This window comes from Sturnira hondurensis, unplaced genomic scaffold (assembly GCF_014824575.4).
Source record: "Sturnira hondurensis isolate 20B ecotype Veracruz unplaced genomic scaffold, ASM1482457v3 Scaffold0004136, whole genome shotgun sequence".
Taxonomy (NCBI): Eukaryota; Metazoa; Chordata; class Mammalia; order Chiroptera; family Phyllostomidae; genus Sturnira; species Sturnira hondurensis.
In genome coordinates, this window is record NW_028076767.1 from 34,697,636 (window position 1) to 34,720,344 (window position 22,709).

Genomic DNA, 22,709 nt, shown 5'->3' on the forward strand with positions numbered 1-22,709 from the left:
TGCAAGTCCATTATCATGAGAATGGTTAAATATTTTTGAGATGAGGTATGATACCCTATGACAGGGGTGTCAAACTCATTTTCACCGGGGGCCACATCGGCCTTGTGGTTACCTTCAAATGGCCAAATGTAATTTTAGGACTGTATCAATGTAACTATGCCATAACTGTTAAGCGAAAGCTCAGCATTGCCGCCGGGTAGAAAAAAGGTGCCAGGCCAGATAAAACAAGGTGGAGGGCCGGATTCGGCCCACAGGTCTTGTGTTTGCCACCTGAGCCATATGATTACAATTACATGAAATTCTACAAGAAATAAAGTTAATCTGTAGTGAAAGAAATCAGAACGGTGGTTGCCTGAGGCAGGGGTGGATGGTATAGTGATTTACAGGAAGGAATGCAGAAGATCTTTCTGAAAAGAGGAAAACATTCTACTATTGCATACATTTGTTGAAATTCATTGAACTGTGCCGTTAAGGCTATGTCTTCCACCATAAATCAATTATACCTTTAAAAATGTCATGGTAGTTACATATATGGGATGTTATATATGATATACTGAATTAAAAACTTGGTGATGAAACATGAAAATTTTTTTGAAAGATTGTAGGAAAGTGTGTATATGATAATCTTTGATAACACAAGTTGTGCTATATTATATATGCATATTTGTATGCATGCATATTGTTTGAACCTTTGGGCATTTTTGGAATGAGGAACATCAAGTATTTAATTTGAGATGATGCCAGCACTGTCTTTATCTAAGACTTTGTACAACCAGCTTCCCATTTGTTTTCTGGTTACTGTTTTGTACCCATTCCAATGTATGCTGTAAATTGTTACTGGGTTATATTCAAAATTAAATAAGTTCTATTTTTCTCCAGTGCTCCCAAAGGAAACTGGTATATTTTTCTGCTGAAAACTTATGTTTGCTCTTCACAAAGATAAATAGCTGCTGTCCAAGGCCTCAAAGGGTTTACAATCCAAAGGCAGTACAGAAGTACTTAATCATTCATACTAAAGTACAATAAATTAAAAAAACAGAGATACGTAGCATATGCAATAATGTTACTAGTGAAGGAGGTCAATTCTGCTTCAGTAGGTCATGAATAATCTCACAAAGGAAAAACATTGATCTAGTTCTTGAAGGTTGACTAATAGTTTGTCAGAGTCTCACAGTCATAAGTACACTGAAGAATTTCATTTTGGATTTTTTTTTCTACTGTTGCTCAAGTACAATTGTCTCCATTTTCACCACACCTCACCACACCCATCCCCACTTCTTGCCCTTGAACCCTTTCCCTTTTGCTTTGTCCATGTGTCCTTCATACATGTTCCTTCATGGCCCCCTCATTACACCCTATTATCCCTCTCCCTCTTCTCTCTGGTTACTGTCAGATAATTCTTTATTTCAATGTCTCTGATTGCATTTTGCTTGCTTGTTTGTTTTGTTGATTGGGTCCACTTATATGTGAGATCATATGGTATTTGTCTTTTACCACCTGCCTTGTTTCACTTAGCATAATGCTCTCCAATTCCATTCATGCTGTTGTGAAGAGTAGGAGCTCCTTCTTTGTTTCTGTTGCATAGAATTCCATTGTATAAATGTACCATAATTTTTTTGCTCCATTCATTCTCTAATAGGCACTTAGGTTGCTTATAGCACTTGGCTATTGTTAATTGTGCTACTTTGAGCAGAGGGATGCATAGGTTTTTTTGAACTAGTGTTTCAGGATTCTTAGGGTATAATCCCAACAGTGGTATTATTGGGACAAAAGGCAGTTCCATTTTTAGCTTTTTGAGGAAATTACATATTGTCTTTCACAGTGGCTGCACCAGTCTGCATTCCCACCAGCAGTGTACCAGGGTTCCCTTTTCTCCACAACCTGGCCAGAACTTGTTTGTTGATTTGTTTATGATGGCCATTCTGACAGGTATGAGGTGATATCTCATTGTGTTTTGAATTGGCATCTCTCTGATGGCTAGTGATGCTGAGCATCTTTTCCTATGTCTCTGGACCCTATGAATGTCCTCCTTGGAGAAGTGTCTGTTCAGGTCCTTTGCCCATTTTTTAATTGGGTTGTTTGTCTTCCTGAAGTGGAGTCATTTTGGAATTTTTGAAGGCAGAAGGGATACTAAAGAGTTCTACCTTGATTGAATATATAGTTTATTAAGATCTCAAGGTGGTAGTGTAGGTGAAGACTTACCTATGCAGGGAATAGGGTATGAGAATTTAGAGATGGGCAGAATACTTACTAGACAGAATTGATAGTCTAAGCAAGAGATGATCAAGATCTGTACTAAGCCGTTGCTGTAGAGAAGAGGTTATATATATTTGAGAGATAATGGAGAATCATGGACATTTAATAAGTAACTGAATATCATGGGTTAGTGTTAAGCAGGAAGTCTGAGAAAAGACTAATAACTGCACTTCTTTCTTGTCAAACAGAATAAGTGGCAGAGCTATCTTCTAAAAAAACAGTGTAGGGAGGAAAGAGTAGTTTTAGGGGAAGGCTAATGAGCTTCATTCTGGGTGATGGAAGCTGAGGCTATTGGAGTCATCTAAATAGAAAACACAAGTAGGAAGCACTGTATGTAAGTTGGAATCTTAAGGAGGGACCAGAAATGTAGATTTATTTATGTAGGTGGCAGTAGAATTTAAAGGCAGGTGAACTAAAATAAGAGAAGCAAGAATAGGACCCTGGGCAACACCCACATTTAAGCAATAGGATGATTAAGAAAATAGTAAAAAGCTATAAGGAGGAACCAGACTGTACCAAAAGGAGAAGTCAACGAGTGTCATAGAATGCACAGGAGTACAGAATTTCAAAGAGGAAAACATGGTGAAGCTCCTTAAAGCAGGCAAGAAAGGCTAGATTCCTTATTTTTTATGTATAGGATAGAGACTCACCTGGCATAGTTTTTCCATGTTCTAAGATTGGACCAAAGTTATTACTAACATTACCCTTGTTTCTCTCATGTTATCCCTAGTTAGTGTTCCTAGACAGCAATCTTAAGCTTTGGGGAAATTAGTAAATGTCCAGTTAAATATGTTTAATTCCTGGCTATAAATTAAACTAATCTTTTCATTGAAGGATATAGAGATTATGAAACTTTTAATTTTGTTTTGAATGTTGAATACACTGGATACCCTTTTATAAAAAGGAAGAGAAAAGCTTACCCACAGGGTGCACATAAACATACTGCATAGTAGCACATACATGTTCTATATACTTTTTCCCCTAAAGTTTTGGCATTAATGTAGATGAAAAGTAATAATAGAATAAAAATTAATATTAGAATTTCAGATTTAAGTATTTTTTAGTAGACATAAGGCAGCAATAAATTTTAGGTCTGGAAATCCAGTCAGGAAACTGAACAAACTGTTATACTGAAAAGCATAACTACAGAGAAATGTCCTTATTGTTAAATGTTAAAATGACTCTTCTTGAAATCTGCTTTCTCATGAAACCAGAAGAGAAAACTTAACAAAGAATAATTTGTGATTAGATAAAATAGATAAACATTAGAATGCAGGGAGTCATGTCTATCTCTAGTTTAAATAAGTTTAAACATGTTTATTTAGCTTGTTCTGGCTGTCAGGTTATCTTTGCCTCTTTGCCTCTGTGTCCTCCCATAGGAAGCTGGCTATGTGCCCTTGAGTGGTTTGGGGGGCTCTGAAAAATAACCACCCCAAACATCTTTTTTCTACTATATTTCCTAAATTCCCAATAATTGGATAATTCAAAAGTTATGCTTCTCAATAAATAAAATTTTTAAGAGAGACAAGTACTTCCATTTCCATTAGTGTATGCTTTAGAATTGATCTACTTTGCTTATATCTAAGCAAGCAGAAAGAGAGCACTGAGAATGAGGGTAAGAGGATGAGTAAATATTGATGTGGTAATGGGGGTGGGAAAGTAATAAAACAGCAAAATCAGAGAAGGTAGCAGGCACAAAGTGTTTGGGAATTACCTAAGCCCAAGGAATCCCAAGGAGTAATGGAAAACCAGAAAACTAAGATGAGGAAGTGTGATAGGGCAGAGAGACCATGAATGCAAAAGCGGATGTTGGAGCTCTAGTCTTTATTGCCCCTAAGGTAGACTTTTCTGAACTGATCCGATTCATTGGCAAAGAGAGACCTTAAGCTAGATTAGTGTAAAAAATCCTTCATAATATGAAGTTATGAAACCTGATGATTTTGTAAATTCTAATGTACCAACCAGTTCTACTATTTTATTATATGTAAGCAAGAGTGGGATTGGCAAGGTGACAAAGCAGTGAAGTCAGAAAGGGAAGTTATCATAGTGGTTAATAGAACTGCCAGAAGCAAAATTTAGCAACTCCTTACAAACCACAGGTAAGGCATTGATAGTGTAGTGGTGCTATCTATTTTAGAGTTCATGTTCTCTGCAAACTAGGTGCACACACCTGCTCTGTGTCTCACACATGCAGGAACAAATGCTACAGGTAGTTCTTGGAACACGTATTGACTTGCTAACCTTGAAAGTAACTCTGGGTAGATTTGTCAAGAATCTGTTAAGCCTTACAGCCAGGGAGGATGAGTTGCATGATAGTTATAGGACAAACATAAAGGATGCCTCAGTAAAATGCTAGTATGTATTCAAAATTGAGATAGCGTGACTGTTAACAGACAAAGCACTGGATTCAATTTCTCAGTAGTCCAGGGTGTAGCCATGACACTGTAATTTAAAAATCGGATATCCTGAGGACTTCTGCCAAGATGGAGGCATAGGTGGAAACACTGTGCCTTCTCCCACAACCAAGTTTGAATACAACAAAGGTTTGGAGAAACAAAGACACAACCAAAGGACAGAAAATTGAATTATACGGAAGTCCGACTACATCTAAGCGTTCAACGGGGACGGTAAGAGGGGCGGAGCCAGCAGCGAGCAGGGTCAGGCAGGACAGACCCCCCCCCACCCAGGAGCTCAGGGAGCCCGGAACCAGTTGGGGTGCGGGGCAGATTGACCGCGGTTGCACATTCGTGCACAGTGAGACAGACCACGCAGGCCCCAGGGGGCGAGGGCTGACGGCGGTGGCACACTTGCATGCAGTGGGACGAAATGCGTGGGCGCCGTGATGGCAGCAACTGCGGCACCGGTGAGGGCCGTGGCGGCAGGCAGTGGACAGGACGCCATAGTCCCTCTTTGACCCGCCCCCACATACAGCGTCACAACCCAGCGACTTAGTTGCCGTTCTAGTGAACACTTTAGGGCTCCGATCCTGCTACGGAACAGGCACAAACAGCCCAAAAGATGGCGCAAGAAGAACTCAAAGTCCCAGAGCCAATAACTCTAAGCAACTGAGAAATTGCCAGCCTCTCAGAAGCACAATTCAAGACACTATTTATCAGGATGCTCACAGAACTGGTAGATTATGGTCACAAATTAGAGGAACACAGTCACAAATTAGAGGCACATATGAAGGCTAAACTAATTGAAATGAAGGGAGATGCACAGGAAACCAATAGTGATGGAAAGGAAACTGGGACTCAAATCAATGGAATGGACCAGAAGGAAGAACAAAACACCCCACCAGAAAGGAATGAAGAAATGAGAATTCAAAAAAATGAGGAGAGGCTTAGGAACCTCCAGGACATCTTTAAACATTCCAACATCCGGATTATAGGGGTACCAGAAGGGGGAAAGAAACAGCCTCGAGTGGAAAACTTATTTGAACAAATAATAAAGGAGAACTTCCCCAGTCTGGCAAAGGAAATAGACTTCCAGGAAATCCAGGAAGCTCAGAGAGTCCCAAAGAAGTTGGACCCAAGAAGGAACACACCAAGGCACATCATAATTACATTAGCCAAGACCAAAATGAAGGAGAGAATCCTAGAAGCAGCAAGGGATAAGGGGACAGTCACCTACAAAGGAGTACCCATCAGACTGTCAGCGGATTTCTCAAAAGAGACCTTACAGGCAAGAAGGGGCTGGAAAGAAGTATTCCAAGTCATGAAATCCAAAGACCTACAGCCAAGATTGCTTTATCCAGCAAAACTTTCATTTAGAATGGAAGGACAGATAAAGTGCTTCTCAGATAAGGTCAAGTTCAAGGAGTTCATCATCACCAAGCCCTTATTATATGAAATGCTAAAGGGACTTATATAAGAAAAAGAAGATGAAAAATATGAACAGTGAAAGGACAGCAAACACACAGTTATTAACAACCACACCTAAAACAAAAGCAAACCAAGAGGACAGCTAGATCAGGAGTGGAACCATAGAAATGAAGAACACATGGAGGGTTAGAAACAGGGGAGTGGGAGGAGGAGAAGGGGGGAGAAGGCACAGAAAATAGCATAGATGGTAGGTAGAAAATAGGTAGTGGGGAGGGTGAGAATAGTGGGGGAAATATAGAATCCAAAGAACTTGAGACACGTGGTTATAAACTAAGGGGGGAGAATGGTGGGGGAGGGAGTGTGCGGGGGGAGGGGAATGAAGGGGGGAATAGAACAACTGTAATGGTATAATCAATAAAATATATTTTTAAAAAATTGTATGAACATTTTGTACAGGTAGCTTGATAGCTACCTGTACAAGCTACCCTTGATAGCTTTCTGACTTGGCAAAGCAACTTAACCTCTTTAGGCCTCAGTTCTTGAGCTCGGACCATTCTTTTAGAGTACACACACACTGACGGCCACATCGAGGTCCTCAGCAGCTATCAACTGCCATGATTTTATTACTACTTTCATTCTATTGAAGTGGAAACAAAATTCAAGTCTCCATTCTAATTTAGTTAATCAAACTGAATTATATTATTTAAAATTATTACATAGTAAAAATGCCTTTTGTTATTTTAATTGTTAAGAATTTGGCTTGCTTTTATGACTGTGTTTTTTAACTTTTAAATACCACATAAGTTTGAATAATTTAATTCATTAAATTGAAGACTATATTGTATTCCAGACTTAAAAATTTAGTGCTTTCACTTCATGTAAAGATAAAATTTGTTTTAAAAAAGTTCTAAGTGGAGAAAATATGTGTTCTACCCTCAGACTTTTCATTGAGATTTTTAGACTAAGTGGAAAGAGAAGAGAACAGAATAAACTTAGTCATCTAAGCAGTTTTTTAGACATAATTTGGCCAGTTTGTTTCCTCGAGTCTGGCTTTCACCCACAGGTATCTCTTGTAATGTTAATTAGAAACAACTTGCTTTGTCATTTTTAGTTCAGTAGAGTTGGTTGGAGGACTGAAAATGTGCCTAGTTTAGTATAGGAAGTTCAACACACTTCATTAATGTGTTTAAAAGTGCTCGTATTCTAGATAGTAGTCAGCAGTGAATAAAATTTGCAAGGATCTCTGTTTACATATATTATACTACAGAAAGAATAGACAAGTTAATGGGATGGATGGGTAGATGGATGGGTAGATAGGTAGGTAGGTAGGTCTATAGATAGACAGATAGATAGGTGGATAGATAGATAGATAGATAGATAGATAGATAGATAGATAGAATAAGTAAATTCCTGATTGAAGGAAGCATATAAAATTGTCATAAATCCTATGCAGAACATTCATTTAGGTTGGTGTGCACAAAAGTGACAGGGTGACTGTTATAGATTGGGTTGTCATGGGAGGGCTTCTCTGAAGACACGTCACTTAAGCTGAAGTTTTAGTGGGAAGAAGGTACCAACCACATGAAGATTAGAGAGGAATGTTCTAGGAAGAGAGAAGCACTGGTACAATGACTCTAGAAAAGAATTTGGGGGGTTGTCAAGAAACAGAAAGAAAATCGATATGAATGGACCACAGTGCACGAGACAAGCTCAGAATGGTAAAACAAGGGCAAGATTATGAAGGAGTCAGTGTAAGCATTCTGGTTTTCCGTCAATGTGATCCTGGAAGACATTGGAGAATTTAAGGATGGGGTGAGATGATCTAATTTATGTTACACAAAATGCCCCTCTTGTTCTGCCAGGAATTGGACTGTAGGGGAACCAGTGCTGGAAGCATGAAGGCCAGTGAGGGGAAGGGAGGCAATGTGTGGTTAGCTGCTCAGTACACCCATTACCTGTTTCCTTGGCACATAGTTGAATTGGCTTTCTCAGTCTCCTTTAAAGTAAAATGTAACTATATGCCTGATTTCTCCTCAACATAAGATGAATAGAAATTAGGAGCACCACTTTTATTTCTCACCCCTAAAACCTTCAACATGCAACAATCTATGCTGTTTTTCACCCCACTGGCTCAATAGGAGAGTGTCCAGTAATCATGGAAGCCACCTATTGAAAATAGTGGCAACTATGAAGAAAATAACTTAGGCCCTAAATTATCTATTCACCAGGAACTCACAACTTGGCCTTTTTATGAATAAAAAAAATAAACTTCGATTGTGTTAAGCTACTGAGTTTAGAATTTCATCTCCCATAGTGGTTATAAGTACCTTAACTAAAATAGGAACAATGCAGTAAAATAAGTGAATTACAGTGGTAGCAGTAAGGAGAGAAGGTGATAGGTAAGTGGCATAAATAGAGTTGAAAAATAAACACACCAAGGGTACTCTTACTGTGAGCATTTCCTAAAATCTTTCATGTAGGGTAAGGCTTAGAGTCCTCAAACTGAATTCAAAATCAAGACAATGGGGCTCTAATGGTATCTCAACAATTCTTACCCTAGTACTTCCCTGTGTTCTTTCACGTAAGTCATCTATCTCCTTGCCTTACTCCCAAACCTACAGGCTTTCCTTAAATAGGACAAGTTGGCGCTCTCAGATCACTAGCTGTTTGAAAGCTGGGACCTGATTTGATTGTCTCAGGGAGAAAAACAGTGTATATACTTGATCATAGTAACTTTTATTATTGCAGAACCACTTCCTTGAGCTTCTAATGCCCCAGTAATCCTAGGTGACAATTAGGTCTCAAGCATCATTGACATTTTGCACTATCCTTAGAACAAGCTGTTAAAATGGGGTTTGATAATGAACAATCTTTTAAGGGGTGTGATGCTTTTCACAAGTGTGTTGCCATGGAGTTCTAACCACTAAATTAATTAAAATCATTCTCCCTTGTCTCACTTTCACTTTATAATCTTTATAATTTTGTCAGAAAATGCCAAGTTATAGTGTGTCTCTTTTGTGTCTTTTGCTTTGGGGTCAAGACTTCAGTTCCTAAGAATGATTTTTTTAGAGGGGGATGGAAGTATTTTTTGTTTTCTTCCACAAAAACCTTCAAATCTGTATCTCTCCTTGTTAAACTAATGGTTACTAATGATTTGTTTCTAGTTAACATTGAATTGTTTTAAAAAGAGAACAGTTTCAGAAATAAAATCAAAAGCCCAAGCTGAGCCCCGTATCATTTTTTCAAATCTAAGAGTTTGTATTGTATAGCATTCAATGAAGGCCACCATTGAGTTATAAATTGTGTGTGTGTTTGTGTGTGTGTGCCTGTGTGCATGTGCAAAACTCAGGTATCCTACTTACCAGAATCATGTTCTCATATTGATAAGGTAGACTCCTCAAAAGGTAAGATATGAGCCATATGTTGTACTATGGCTGAAAAGATTTTCTGGCTGAAAAGTTCCTTCAGAATCACTGAAAACATGTCACATAGGGGACCATTTACTAGTAGGTGTAGGATTTTTCTAGCTGTACCTATGTGAACACTGAATTGATGTTCAGTATTATTTACTTTGCTATTATCTTTACTAATCCTTAGGAATGGTTACATATAAAGTTGAGAGTTTAAAAATTTGAGAGGAAAAGCATAGATTTCTGAGAAATATAGATTTCTTTCATATATGCCTTTTCTACTATTCGACAGTATAGATGTAGAGAGGTTAATTAAAGCTCTAAGACTTAGTGTTCATTCTCATTTTTAAATTAAGAATATTTTATTAGTTTTTTTGAGGAATAAAATGTTTTATGATCTTCAGATAGGTGTTATACAGTTAATTGAACGAATGGGGCTGTGAATGACAAATCAATTTAAGACTAAGAGATTATGCCTCCAGGCATGCATTTGGACTACATATTCACATATTTGGTCAACCATTTATAAATTACAAAAAATCAATCAAATTCTAGACATAATATAAGGAAATAACGCCACATTTTAGACTTGTACAGGTTTACAACTATACATATATACACACAGCTAACATGAAACTTTAATATTAGAATATGGTATAATATAAGTCTATGGGGACATCAGTATTTGGGTCCTTCAGTATGTTGTAGGTAATGGAACTGAGAGTTAAAATTTGGCGAGAATTGATGCTTTTGTGCTCAGTTTTTTTGTAGTCTTGAATTAAAGTGTCTATGACATGGATATAACAGTAACAAGGACGCCTATGCACCTAATTAGTTCACTGGAGTGAATTTCACCCCCTTGTTCCCGGAGGTGATTGATAGTGATGTCGAGGCAGGAGATTGGAGGGAAGGTTACCAACTTCACGAGTACATGTGAAGTATCAAGTCAACAGTTTACAATACTGCACTGTATACTTAAAATTGGCTCAGAGGACATATCTTAAAATAAGTCTCACCCCCCACATACAAATGGTAACTGTAGAAGTAATGGATAAGCTATTTAGCTTAATTGTGGCGTTTTTACAATGCACATAAATATTAAAACATTACAGTTAATACCTTAAACATATAAAGCTTTATATGTCAAAGATATCTCAATAAAGCTGTTTTTTAAAAAGTGTGCAGTGACTTCCTAGGACAGTGATTATCTCTTCCTGGAGCAGAGAAATAGCCTAGTAAGCATGGATAATGGAGAAGGATTTGTACAGCAGGGAATGATTAGAAAAGAGGGGTCAAGAGTAAGAGGATGATGAGGGCAAGTAGAAGAGTGGTAGAGAGGTTGAGGTTATAGTAAACAAATCTCTGTGAGGTCAATGACTTGAATCACCAGCGTTAACTGGATGATGCTACTCCAGTTTCAAAGCTAAGCTAGTGATACTAACATCCTATTTGCAGTCACAGCATCACTGTACTGAATGTGACATTGTTCCAGATGACAGAAAGTAACAGCTATGAGGAGAATACCTAAGTGGCCAATAAACAAACATACAGAACTATATTAATAATGTATTGGTTTCTTTTTTCAACATTTTGGTCTAAGGCTTATTTCTCTAAAATTTTTAACTGCAGTTAATGTTAAATTCCAAAACATTTGGCTGTAGAGTTAGAAGCTGTAGTTTTAGAAGCTGCAGTGTTAGACTGTTTGCTTATTCACTACATTAAAAACTATTTTCCTTTTTAGTCAATACTCACTAAATCAGATTGAGCGTATAAATCTAAGCACCCATTGAGAGAGGTACTTAAAAAAACATTTTCACAACCTAATTTCTTTGGACATACTGACATGTGTCACACTCCACTGACTTTTTTAGTTCCTTTCTAGCTGCACAGGCGCAGGGTGACTATAAAGCACATTGAGCGTGCATAGCTATTTCCTCTCTCGTAGCAGCAGCAGCATCTGCTCAACATCTGACTCTTTCACAGAGCAATTGCTTACTGGAGTTCAGATCAAGTCTTCTAGTTTATGCAGTTAGCATTCAGATAGGCTTCTTAAGACTACTTTGTTATGTTATTGGTATCATTTTAAAGTTACATAATCATGTGCTCCCCAGGCTTGTTTAGAGTAGTTTCCTTGAAAAAACATTTCTTTAAAAGCAATGTTCTTTTGAAAACCACTAAGACACAACACTTATTATAATACCCTTCAGAGTGATTTTTTCATGGGACATTTATTTTAAAACCAAGTTGCAGTGGAAAACCAGCATCTGTGTCATAGAACTTGAGAGTGTCACACCTTCAAATGAAAATGCTAAAGTGATGAAGACATAAAATCAGTGCTAAAACTAACACATGAAAATGACTCATGCATTTTGGAGTACACAGACTCCATTAGAATATGTCTCCTTGAGCCTTTATAGTCATGGGGGTGGACAGGAGTAATGAAGTGGAAAAACTAAAGAACTGCACAAAAATCAAGAAGCGGTTTCAGATTTCTAGATCAAACTCAATCCTGCCTACTCTCTAAATGGACTTTCAGCTATAATTCATTGTTCCTTGTATCCAAAGTCTTTCTTTCTACCCCAGAAGAAGACAGACGTCTACTTGTGAAATACGCTCTACAGTTTGTTTTTAGTATCAATGGAGAATGTGAGTTTCCTGCATCATTATCATTATTTTTTGTTCAGTTATTTAGCTGCTTCATCAAAAAGAAGCTTTCATCTTAGCTGTGCCTTATATTGTTTTTTTGGTAATTTAACAAGTCAGCAAGAAAATAAAATTCTTATTTTCAAGAATAAAGGCCCTGGCTGGTGTAGCTCAGTGGATTGAGCGCGGGCCTGCAAACCACAGGATCGTGGTTCGATTCCCAGTCAGGGCACATGCCTGGGTTGCAGGCCAGTTCTCAGCAGGGGACTCATGAGAGGCAACCATACACTGATAGTTCTCTCCTTCTCTCCTTCCCTTCCTCTCTAAAGATAAATAAATAATAAATCTTTAAAAAAATAAAGATTATGAATTGTCTCATATATTTATTTTTTCCTACTGAGACCCCCCCAACCTGATAGAAGAGTAAAATTTGGTAAACCCACAAAAACAAAGAGAAAAAAAGAGAAGGCAGTCAAGAATAGAATACTTTAACAAATTTTTGAAATATGTAAATAGGAGGAATAGTAGTAACTGTCCTAGCAGAAGAGTGACCCAGCCCATGACCTTTAGAGAAGGAATGAAGCCAAGTTTTCCAATTTTGAGAGAAAATCCTCCTCAGTCTAGAATACTCTATCAAACTGTCAACGAAATGGGATGAAAAAATGAATATTTTTAGCACTTGGAGGCTCCAAGATTTTTGTCACATGCATACTTTCTTGGAAACTCCTGAAGAATGTGGGATTTTATTTTTTCAGCAAATTGGAAAAATTTAGAAAAGAGGAAGTTATAGAATGCCATAAGGGAGTATGGCAAAGGAGGCCTCAGGATGACAGCTGTGGTTCGGATCTGAGGAGCAGTTCATCCAGAACTGCGCCAGAAGGTAAAACGCTCTGAGACAGAGGTCTCCAGAGTAAAAAGGAAATTGATGTCAGGTAAATGTATGGGATTTGGGGAGAAATATAGAATAAACAGAAAATGTTATAGAAAAAAATGAGATGATAGCTTAAGAAAATTTATAAAATCAAGGAATGGAAATATAATACTTCCTACACTACTTGGCTATATAATGAGTATTATGTACATAATCATAAAAATATAAACATTTGATTATTGATTAAGTTGTGAGCAGGATAGAACACTATTGATAATTTTCAGTAAAGTAAAATGGTTAGACATGTAAAACACATAAATCCTCATCTATAATAACAGAAAGTCAATAGGTAATATTCAATATTATTAAATCAAAAAATAGCAGAATAAGCATAACATTTTAAAATAGGAAGAAAAAATCTCAGAAGAAACAGCCAAAATATTTTAGAGTAGATATCTCTCGTGAGCAGAACCTAGAATGACACTGGATAGGTAAAGAGACTGCTAATTTGTATAAAAAGATTATATATATACATAATGTAATTATATACTATAAAATTATGCATTTAGAAATTAAATATAGATATTTGATTTTATGCCTGATTTACACTGCTAAAGGCATTTTAAAAAGAAAGCCCAAAGAAATAAGTAAAAAAAGAAAAACCCTTATATTTAGATCTTATAAAACTCTTCTCCTTAAAATAGATATTACAAAAATCTTCTATAATTTCTTCCAAATTCATTATGAAGAAGAGAAAAGCAGGATGTTTTAAAAGTTTCGTGCATGAATATAGAGTCTAGAATAATGATCACTTTTTCCAGAAAACATAACTCCTCTTTTTTCTTTGGTCATTGGTTCCCCAGGGCAGCAACCTTACAAACACACTAATAGCTACTGGGTCTTTGATCTCTGATATCTGGCTATTACTCTTTAACTTTGGGAACATAAGAAAATCACATGTAATTTCTATACTGTGAGATTATTCTAGGAGCTGAAAAACAGGCATAGCTATTAAGTCCAATGGCCATGGGATTTAAATAAATGAGGAACCAAGAGGGAATAACCTTTTACCTTATTTTATCACATGTTAGGGAGGCTTCTGGTTTGATGGTGGCATGCCTTGTGAATTTCTGTATATTACAATGGTAGGTTGTGCATGCTAATTACAGAATTTCAGAATGGTATTTTTTCTCCTACTACAGGTGTCAAAACAATCTGATCATCTACCTATTTTCAGTGAACATTCATTGCCAATTATTAATACAATAATAATAGATATAGATATTATTTATACAGTGAAAATAAGCCAAAAAATAAAATCTACTTTTTAGGAATCTTGCTAGGGTATCTATTTTTATTAACACTGGTTATTGTTTAATAGAAAATAATTTATAGAGAGTGTCTAAGAAACTATATAAAGTATCTATTTACCAATATAAGGTATCAGAGTTTGGAAAAAAATAAAGTTGAATCTTGGAATTTCAAATTTAAGCTTGCCACTATTGATGCTCTTGTTCTTACTACTCTGCACAAATCTGTTTAAACTGTGTTTGGCCTACTTTAAAAAATTAAAAAATAATTTCAAACCTTCTTGCCTTGGTCAATCATACCAGGTTTTTTCCCCTCCCCCCACAGATTTAGTCATGGCTGGGCTGCTGTAGAGAACAGGGTTGTACTCTCTTTGGAATGTCAAGCAAATACTGACTTCTGAATCTGCTCTTGTATTTGGATCAGCACGAGTTACTACTTCATTTTGTTTTTTAGCATCGACAAGTATTTGTAAAATCTTAAAGTATTGCCCATAATACATAAACATTTTTTCCACCCACCATATACCGCAGATCAAAACTATTCACATTCTAAATTGGTTTTTGTAGCACAACTTGATATACCTTTTTCCCTTTCTGGATTTGCAAAAAAGTGTGTAATAAATTTAGCCATCATGGTTCACTCTACTCTCATATCGTACATTATGTTCCTTTCACTTCTTTACATAATATATATTTCCCTTTGTGTGCCTGCCTCAAATCTGAAACATATGTGCCTATGTTCAGTCAGTTTAGTTCACAAATGTGGAACATGTGAGGAACAGGTGTATCTTTAATTATCATTGGCATGTTCTTCCCCTGGGCTTCACTGTGTGTCTGAAAGAGCCTAGAATAACTGGAGTTCAACATAGCCATCAACTTGTGATAGGAACACTTTGTACCCTTTCAAAGTCGTTTTTAGCTTCCACTTTAAGATGAATTTTGACATCTTGTTATTTTTCTGTCATTTAAATTTGTCATGGACTGTGATTCCAAAACTACCAAGTAAAGGACCTAACTTCTAAGTTAAATCACTTGTCTTGTAAGTAATGTATTGGACACTCGAATAGATTGTCATTAAAATTCTTTTTATTATTACTAAAAAGCAATCAATTTCCCAGAAGAAAATAACCATAATGGTTTAATTCCTTTTAGTTTTTCCCTTTGCGGCATATTTCCAAACAATATGCTTTTACTATTTCTTGATTTATTAATTTCAGACTTTAACAATTGACATTCATAATCATAACAGAAGAAATAGCTCTCCTACATTAACTTCACCAACTTCCTAACTCTTATCTTTTTGAAAGATATATTACACTTTATGTTTCAGTCACTATTGTTTATTGCATTGTGATTTGTAAATATTATTCACTTGCCAATTAAATAGTGTCAAATAACTTCTCTGTCTTGTATAACTTTCCCCACCTCACTTAATAATTCTTGTATTTTTTAATTACGTTTAAAAATTTTATGAATGCTCAGCTGCTCTGTCAAAGCAGAGCTCCAGGCATCTTGTCAGTTCCATTGTTCACCGGCCCCACTTCTTCCCCTAGAGACTTCCCTCTCCTTTCTTTCCTCTGCACTCCTTCAGTCTGGACGAGATTATTCACAGGGTGGGCACATGGCTCATTACAGGACTTCCCTTCTTCAGTTCCTTGTGTGACAGTTTTTGTTATGTTGTTGTTTTGGTCAAATGCATCACGCAGTGGTTTCCTGAGAAAGAATGCGTGGAGAGTCAAATTTTGGGTCACTAAATGTATGAAAATGCTCTTTTTCTCTCTTCAAACCTGATTGATAGTTTGACTGACTTTCGACTTCTAAGCTGACCCCAGGACCAGCTAAATAATGCACAAGGCCCAATGCAAAATGAAAATGTGGGGCTTCTTGTTAAAAGAATTTCAAGATGGTGACTGCAGAACACTATCCAAGGGCGGGGTCGTTCTAAGCACAAGGTTCTGTATGACTGACAAATTTCAGGCCCAGGAAACTGACCCTGTTGGGCCCTTTCAAAAGGGAGATTCTTAGTTCTGAGAAACTGACTTTTTCTTTGATAATTTCCACTATTCCTAATGTCTAGAACTCTAGCTAGCTGAATATTAGATATCCTAAACTAGACTTTGAATTTCCTTATCTTTATTAGTCTATTATTCATCTTGCTAGCTTTTTGTCCACTTTATGGGATATAGGACTTTTTGCTCTACCCCTTCTATTTACATTTTTATGTAAATCACTAGTGTTAATTTCCAAGAGCTCTTTCATCACCATTTGTTACATTTTAAAATGTTACACTATGTTCTTGTTTTATGGATGAATCTCTTTCTCAGTTTTTTAAAACTTTTCTCTTGATCTCTGTGTTTTAGTATCTTCCGCTTTTCTTTATTTTGTTTTTTTAGTCTACGTCTTTGACATTGGAGGTTTTCCTTCAATGCTTATCCAGTGTTGACAGCCCATTAATTAATTAAAGAGTGTGGCTCTGAAAAGTGATAGAGTCTCTCTGCGCTTTGGTGGTACTTGTCACCTGCTGGGCTTCACCTACGGCTGAGCGAGCTGTGAACTCTTTGTTTCCAAAATGTCATTTCTCCGGAGTTTTCAGTCTTCTGTCTGTAAATCCAGTAAATGGGTGGGAAGAAGGAGCCTGAGGCATCATTCAACGAGCTGCCTTTCACGTAATCCCCGTTTTCACTCTGGCAGTCCTGTCTTGTTTCCCGGTTTGCTATAGGGAAAGGTACGTATAGTGGGGTTGGAGAAAGGAATTTGAAAGTCCCCAAAAGATTTTCATGCTCCTAAATTATAAGATCTTCGGCATCCCGACCTCCTGAACTGTTCTGAGATTGAGTGGGGATTGTCTTGCTCTCGCCCTTTGAAAGCACTGATTTGTTTCCCCTGCTTGGATCTGCTAAGTCAGTTACCACATCTCATTACTTAATTTCTCCAAAGTCTGTTGCAAACTTTTCTCTGCTATTATCTTCTTTCCTGTTTATTCTCTCTGTAGCTCTTATATCTTGATAATGAAATTTCAGGGATGAACAGTTATCAGGACATTTTTAGATCAACTAGGCTTAAATGCAATCCACAAATCTCTTTTTTTTTTGTCTATTTCTTTTGTTCTTAATTTAAACATTATGTCATGCATTCTCATGATGACCCAGCCAGCATCAGCTAAGCCCCATTAATACCCAATTCAGGGGTCAGGCCGTCCAGTGTGGAAGGAACCCTTTGGTGTCATGCTCTCCTACATCTCCTATGAAGCAGCTGAACCTAAGCATTTTGTGCAGTTTCCATGAGTCAGAGCTCGATTTAATGAGGCGCACTACAGAAAACTAAAAGCAGCTCTCCAGCCCATGTGTTGCGCTCTCTGTGAATAGCAGTAAAAGGGTGAAGGTAAGTAGAGTGAGGCCCCGCTGTTTTTACAGCCCTATCTCTACAGCAGTTTCAACACCCACACAGGACCGTAATGAGTCTCAGGTATTAGGGCGCAGCATTGTAGGAGGTGTGATAGAATTTCAGCAAAGAAGATGACACAGTCAAAATGGGTAATTCGAGGAGCAGTTAATAAAGGGAGTGTTTATGGTTGTGGGATGAGTGTAGGGAACCATAAGGATACTGCAGTACTTCTGGACTAGTAGCATGGGCCTCCAGGGATGTGTTATCCCTGATGAAAGAGAGATGCAGAGAGATACTGAGAGAGATGGGTTAGGAGAGGGCTGCCTGACAAGTGACCTTCTCTGGAGAAGGAGAGTGACCCTCCGAGGAGAATGGAAGAATTGTGCAATGACTTCATTCTCCTCCCTCTGTCTCCTGCTGATGCTGCCCATCTGCGAAGCCCAACTGGATGCCTGGTGTAGTCCCTACATTTGCCCTCCCCACACAGGGAACAGCACAGGGGCCAGTCCCACACATCTAGAGAGACAACTAAAGATATTTAGCACAGAGTGGCTGCCTGAGCTTAGTGCTGAATGTGTGTTTTCAGAGGTCCAACAGAACGTCCTAAAATAAACTGCTCTTCAGTGGCTCTGCTGTGCATGTACCCTATTCCTAACCCTTCTTGTCTGGTTTAAATAAATACCTTACTGGTAGGTGAAGGTTACTACTTTTGTTTCATCAAAACACATATTTAAATTTATATATAAAATAAATTTACTGTATAAAATAAGTATACCTATGAGTATATTTGTAACTACAAATATATTGAAGTTTATTATATACTTCAATGTGTTTAAATACATGTGTATTTAATTATATAATATACATATTTATTTAAATATATAAAGTTTTAAAGAAAATCCTTGAGTCCACATAGACCGCAGTGTTTCAGAGGGGTAATAGTAATTGGAGACAAATGATTATTTTCCTTTTTAGGGTCAATATGTTCTTTTGCCTCCAAGGAGGAAAAAAATTGATCTTGAAAGCATTTCTAACTATTTGAATATTTGGGTCTCTGTACTTAAAGGGAATTCTTTTTTTTTTCCTAGCTGCTAAGTCTATTTATTTATTTATTTTATTTTATTCTTGTTCAAGGGAATTCTTTAAGATGCTGGGAATTATGCAATGCCAGTTCTGTAGTAAAAAGTTTACTCTTGAAGTAAAGTGATGAAGAGTTTACCTAAATTTTGAATTTGGGAAAAGTGGGAGAATAATTATATATCTTTTTGTACTTAAAAATACTTTTCCCTTATATATTCTTCACCTCAGTGAGATTATTTTCCTTCTTTAAATGTAGAATGTAAATCTGCATTAAAGGCTAATAATGTTTGCCTTAGTATTGCTCCAGTTTTTTAATGATATCAATTTTGGGGGGAGTTGTTTATCTCACATTTATTTTATTTCATAAAATAAAGGTATTAAGGAGCTTTGCAATGATAACATTTGCCCATGTAAAAGAAAAAATGTCTTTAAAAGACTTTAAATCTGTAAGCTTTGCTTCTTAGACCAAGGTTAGGATTTAGTTTCCTAAGAACTGACCTGCAGAGTACATACAGCAATTTTGTTATTTAATCACTTCTTATCTTTTTTTATCATGTTGGGATCGGAGGCAAGCAGAACTCACTGGAAATGATGTAGCTTCTTGCTCTGAATATCCCTGTGTGTGATTTGGCACACTCCTATGTGTGACCATATTTTAATGCTAATATCTGCTGTAGGTATTATTTTAGCTTTACTTCTACTTTTTGTTATAGCATTCTGAAAGCCATACCTTCTTTTTTATTTCAATCAGGTCACAAATGGGGACATTAATAGGAATGCAATGTTTTATCAATTCTCTTTTAAATTTTACTTATTAATATATTTATTATTAATGGTCCACAGCATTAGCAATAACCTTGACATTTGATATGCTAGAGTTAGTAAAGACATGCATAGACACACGGGACTTTCTATACTGAGAGTTTTCTCAGTTAGGTAGGTGGCTCTTTTGCAAGTTTGGGTCACATAGCAGGATCTTATAAAGTAACTTTACAATATTTGCAGAACTTGATTATGAAAACCACATCGTTTTATATTGAATTTTTTCATTTGAAAAGTGGCAGTTCTATATTTGGATAAAAATGCTCAATTACTTTCTATAGCTCAGTACTCTTTGTTCAAAGGTAGAAATTATTTCTCTTCAACTGCTAGATTGAATTACAGAACCAATAGTTTATTTTAAAAAATGGCATTTCTATTTTCATTTCTGTCTTCTGTTTTTTAAGTGTTCTGATCATTAGAAAGCAAGGAAGTCTCTCCAAAAAGCTAAGAAGATCAAAGAATGTTCTGTTCTTAATATTCAGGCTGATTTTAAATTTCTTATGAATTATCAAGGATTAGTGTCATTTTCTTTCAGAAAAAAACATTAAAAGTTTAATTCTCCTTTAGATTTTTCATGCTTTTGGTAGTACATATTAGAATTTTAATTATTGTGATAAAATTGATGAGAAATAAGGATATATGTAACAGAAGCATGCTACTTGAAGCATGTGTGTGCATGCATGCAGACATGCCCATTTGTGTGTGTGCACGTGTGTTTGAGAGTTCATGGTTTACAGATTATGATCCTACGTTAACTAGATTTTCTAATTGGGTGGTAAAACCTTTGTGGAATATTTTTTCAGAGCTATTTCTTATATCAGATTATAGCTTTATACCCTTGTTAAGATGTAATACTTCATAATATTTTTTAAGCCACAAAGATGTCTCTGTGGAAGGGCATGTACATGTGCCAGTGTTAGGGCCTCTTGATGTCACAGGCTCCATCAGATGTGGCCTGCTGATCTGATGAGGGTCTGATCATTTCCCTGGGAACACCTGCAGGCTGTCAGGAGTTAGGTAGATAGTTTCCCAGGGGTGTCCCCTTTCATTGATGTGACAAGTCCTCTTTTCCTGAGTTCTTCATTTTGAGTCACTTCTTATTCTTTTGATTTATTGGTTATGGACAACAGTGTGGTCATTGCACTGGGGAGCGGGTGGGGAGACATGGGAGAGGCTATGGAGGGACAAATGGTGATGAAAAATGTGGTTAAAAAATTGACGCCAGCAGCGTATCAAAGAAATTCTCAAAATAGTATTGGCTTAAACACAGAACTTTTTTCTCTTGTAGAAAATAAGTGCAGAGATAGGTGACTTCCCTCAGGTGGATTCCCAGCCTGGGATCAAGGCCACTTCCATCTCCCTTCCCTGTCATCCTTAGTAGAAGCTTTTCTTCCGCCAGGTCACTTCGTGATCCCAGATGGCTGACGGACACTGAGACAATTCAGCTGCCTTCCAACCAGCACAAAACAGGCAAAAAGAGAACCCCCTCCAGCTGAGTTAGCCCTCCTCAAAGTCATTGTCCGGAAACTCGTAACACCCTCCATTTATTCCCCTTGTCCAGAAGGCAGTGTCCTGGCAGACCTCCCTCAAAAAGGGCCAGGGAGGTGTGGTTTCTCTGTGGAGAGAATGGCTACCTTAACTGAAATTAGAGTTCATTTGTTCAGAAGGAAGGGGAAGCAACCATCTGAAGTACTTATTGTTTTTAAAACTGCACACAACCCAGGTGTACCAAGTAATCTTCATGAGAAAGACACATGAGTGATATATTTTTAAGCCATTGCAGAACTGTGAAACTCTTTTTAATTTCACACTAAATTAAGAGATCGGGTCACAAGGATCGGGTTGTGAACCTGACTGAAATCTCAAATTTCTGTAATGTTGCTCCATTATCATCACATTCTGTTTTATGCAAGCTTCAAGGTCAGACTTAATTTTTCCTAAAAAAAACTGTTCTGGTTGGTTTTGTTTAGTTTTGCTGCCTCTGTATAAGTGACACCTGTTGGTATATAGAATTTATTTTGCAATGCTACGGTCTGCTAATATTATATAATATAGAAGTGTATGGTAGAAAAAAGTAATTATTTGTAGCTTCCCAAATAAGAAGTTTTAATCTAGATGTGTCTTTGCCCCCATGCTGAAACAAAGTGTTTCTTATGAATCAGGGATGTCAAATACCCTTGCTAAAATGTTTAACTTGTCTTCACACCCTCACCTCGATACTGAAAATAATCCAAAGCATGTTTTCAGAAAAGCTGCTATACTATCTCTAAGACAATGTCTAAAAATGGATGTACTCCTTTTCTATCTGAAATACTTTGGGTCAGGAGTAGAACTAAATTTTGTCTATTGACTTAGGAAAATGAATAAATTGTCTTTACATTGTTTATCTATAGTATATAGGGAGTAAGGAATATGTTCTTTTTTACTGCCTAGTACAGAGCAGTATTTTCAGAAACATTTGGTTTTATAATTAATGCATAAAGTTTCTAAAAGTGTTAGAAATTTATTGAATTAATTTGTGTTATTCTGTTCTATGAAATATCTATTGCTACATAAAAGTTATCCCCCAAATTTAGTCCCCTAGAACAATCACATTAATTATCTCACAGTTTCTGTGAGTCAGAAATCCAGAAATCCAGATGTGTTTAGCTAATCCTTATGTCTTAAAACTCCTCAAAGAGTTGGAACATACCACCCTATAGACAAAAATCAAGAGAAAATAGATTATAGATTTGTCTCAGGTGAAAAACTGCAGCAAAGACACTAAGCATACATACATGCTCACCTTGATTATATCTGTTTGGCACTCTGCCTTTATTTTTGCTTTTATTGCTGTGTACAGTGAATTTCTACAGTAATGTTCAAAAAGAGTACCCTTTAGATATTCTCTTAGTGCAAACTCTCAATAAGCAGAAGAAGCACAGAATAAATTCTAGCATTAGGAATATCCTTTTATGAAAGTATGCATGAAAGTATGCATGTTGTCTTGAATTTTCAGAAAGACTATCCTTGAAATAGGATGCCTAAACAAGCAACCTACAGCCCAAACATTACTGAGAAATGAAGAGAATTTCTCATAGTTGTTTAAGTGATAAAAATTGATCTTAAC

At 36.8% G+C, this 22,709-nt stretch overlaps 1 protein-coding gene across 4 annotated transcripts in view; it reads left to right on the forward strand.

The window, feature by feature from the left end:
* PDE1A (phosphodiesterase 1A) overlaps positions 1–22,709 on the forward strand; it is a 437,635-nt gene that overhangs the window by 326,689 nt on the left and 88,237 nt on the right. The window lies entirely within an intron of this gene.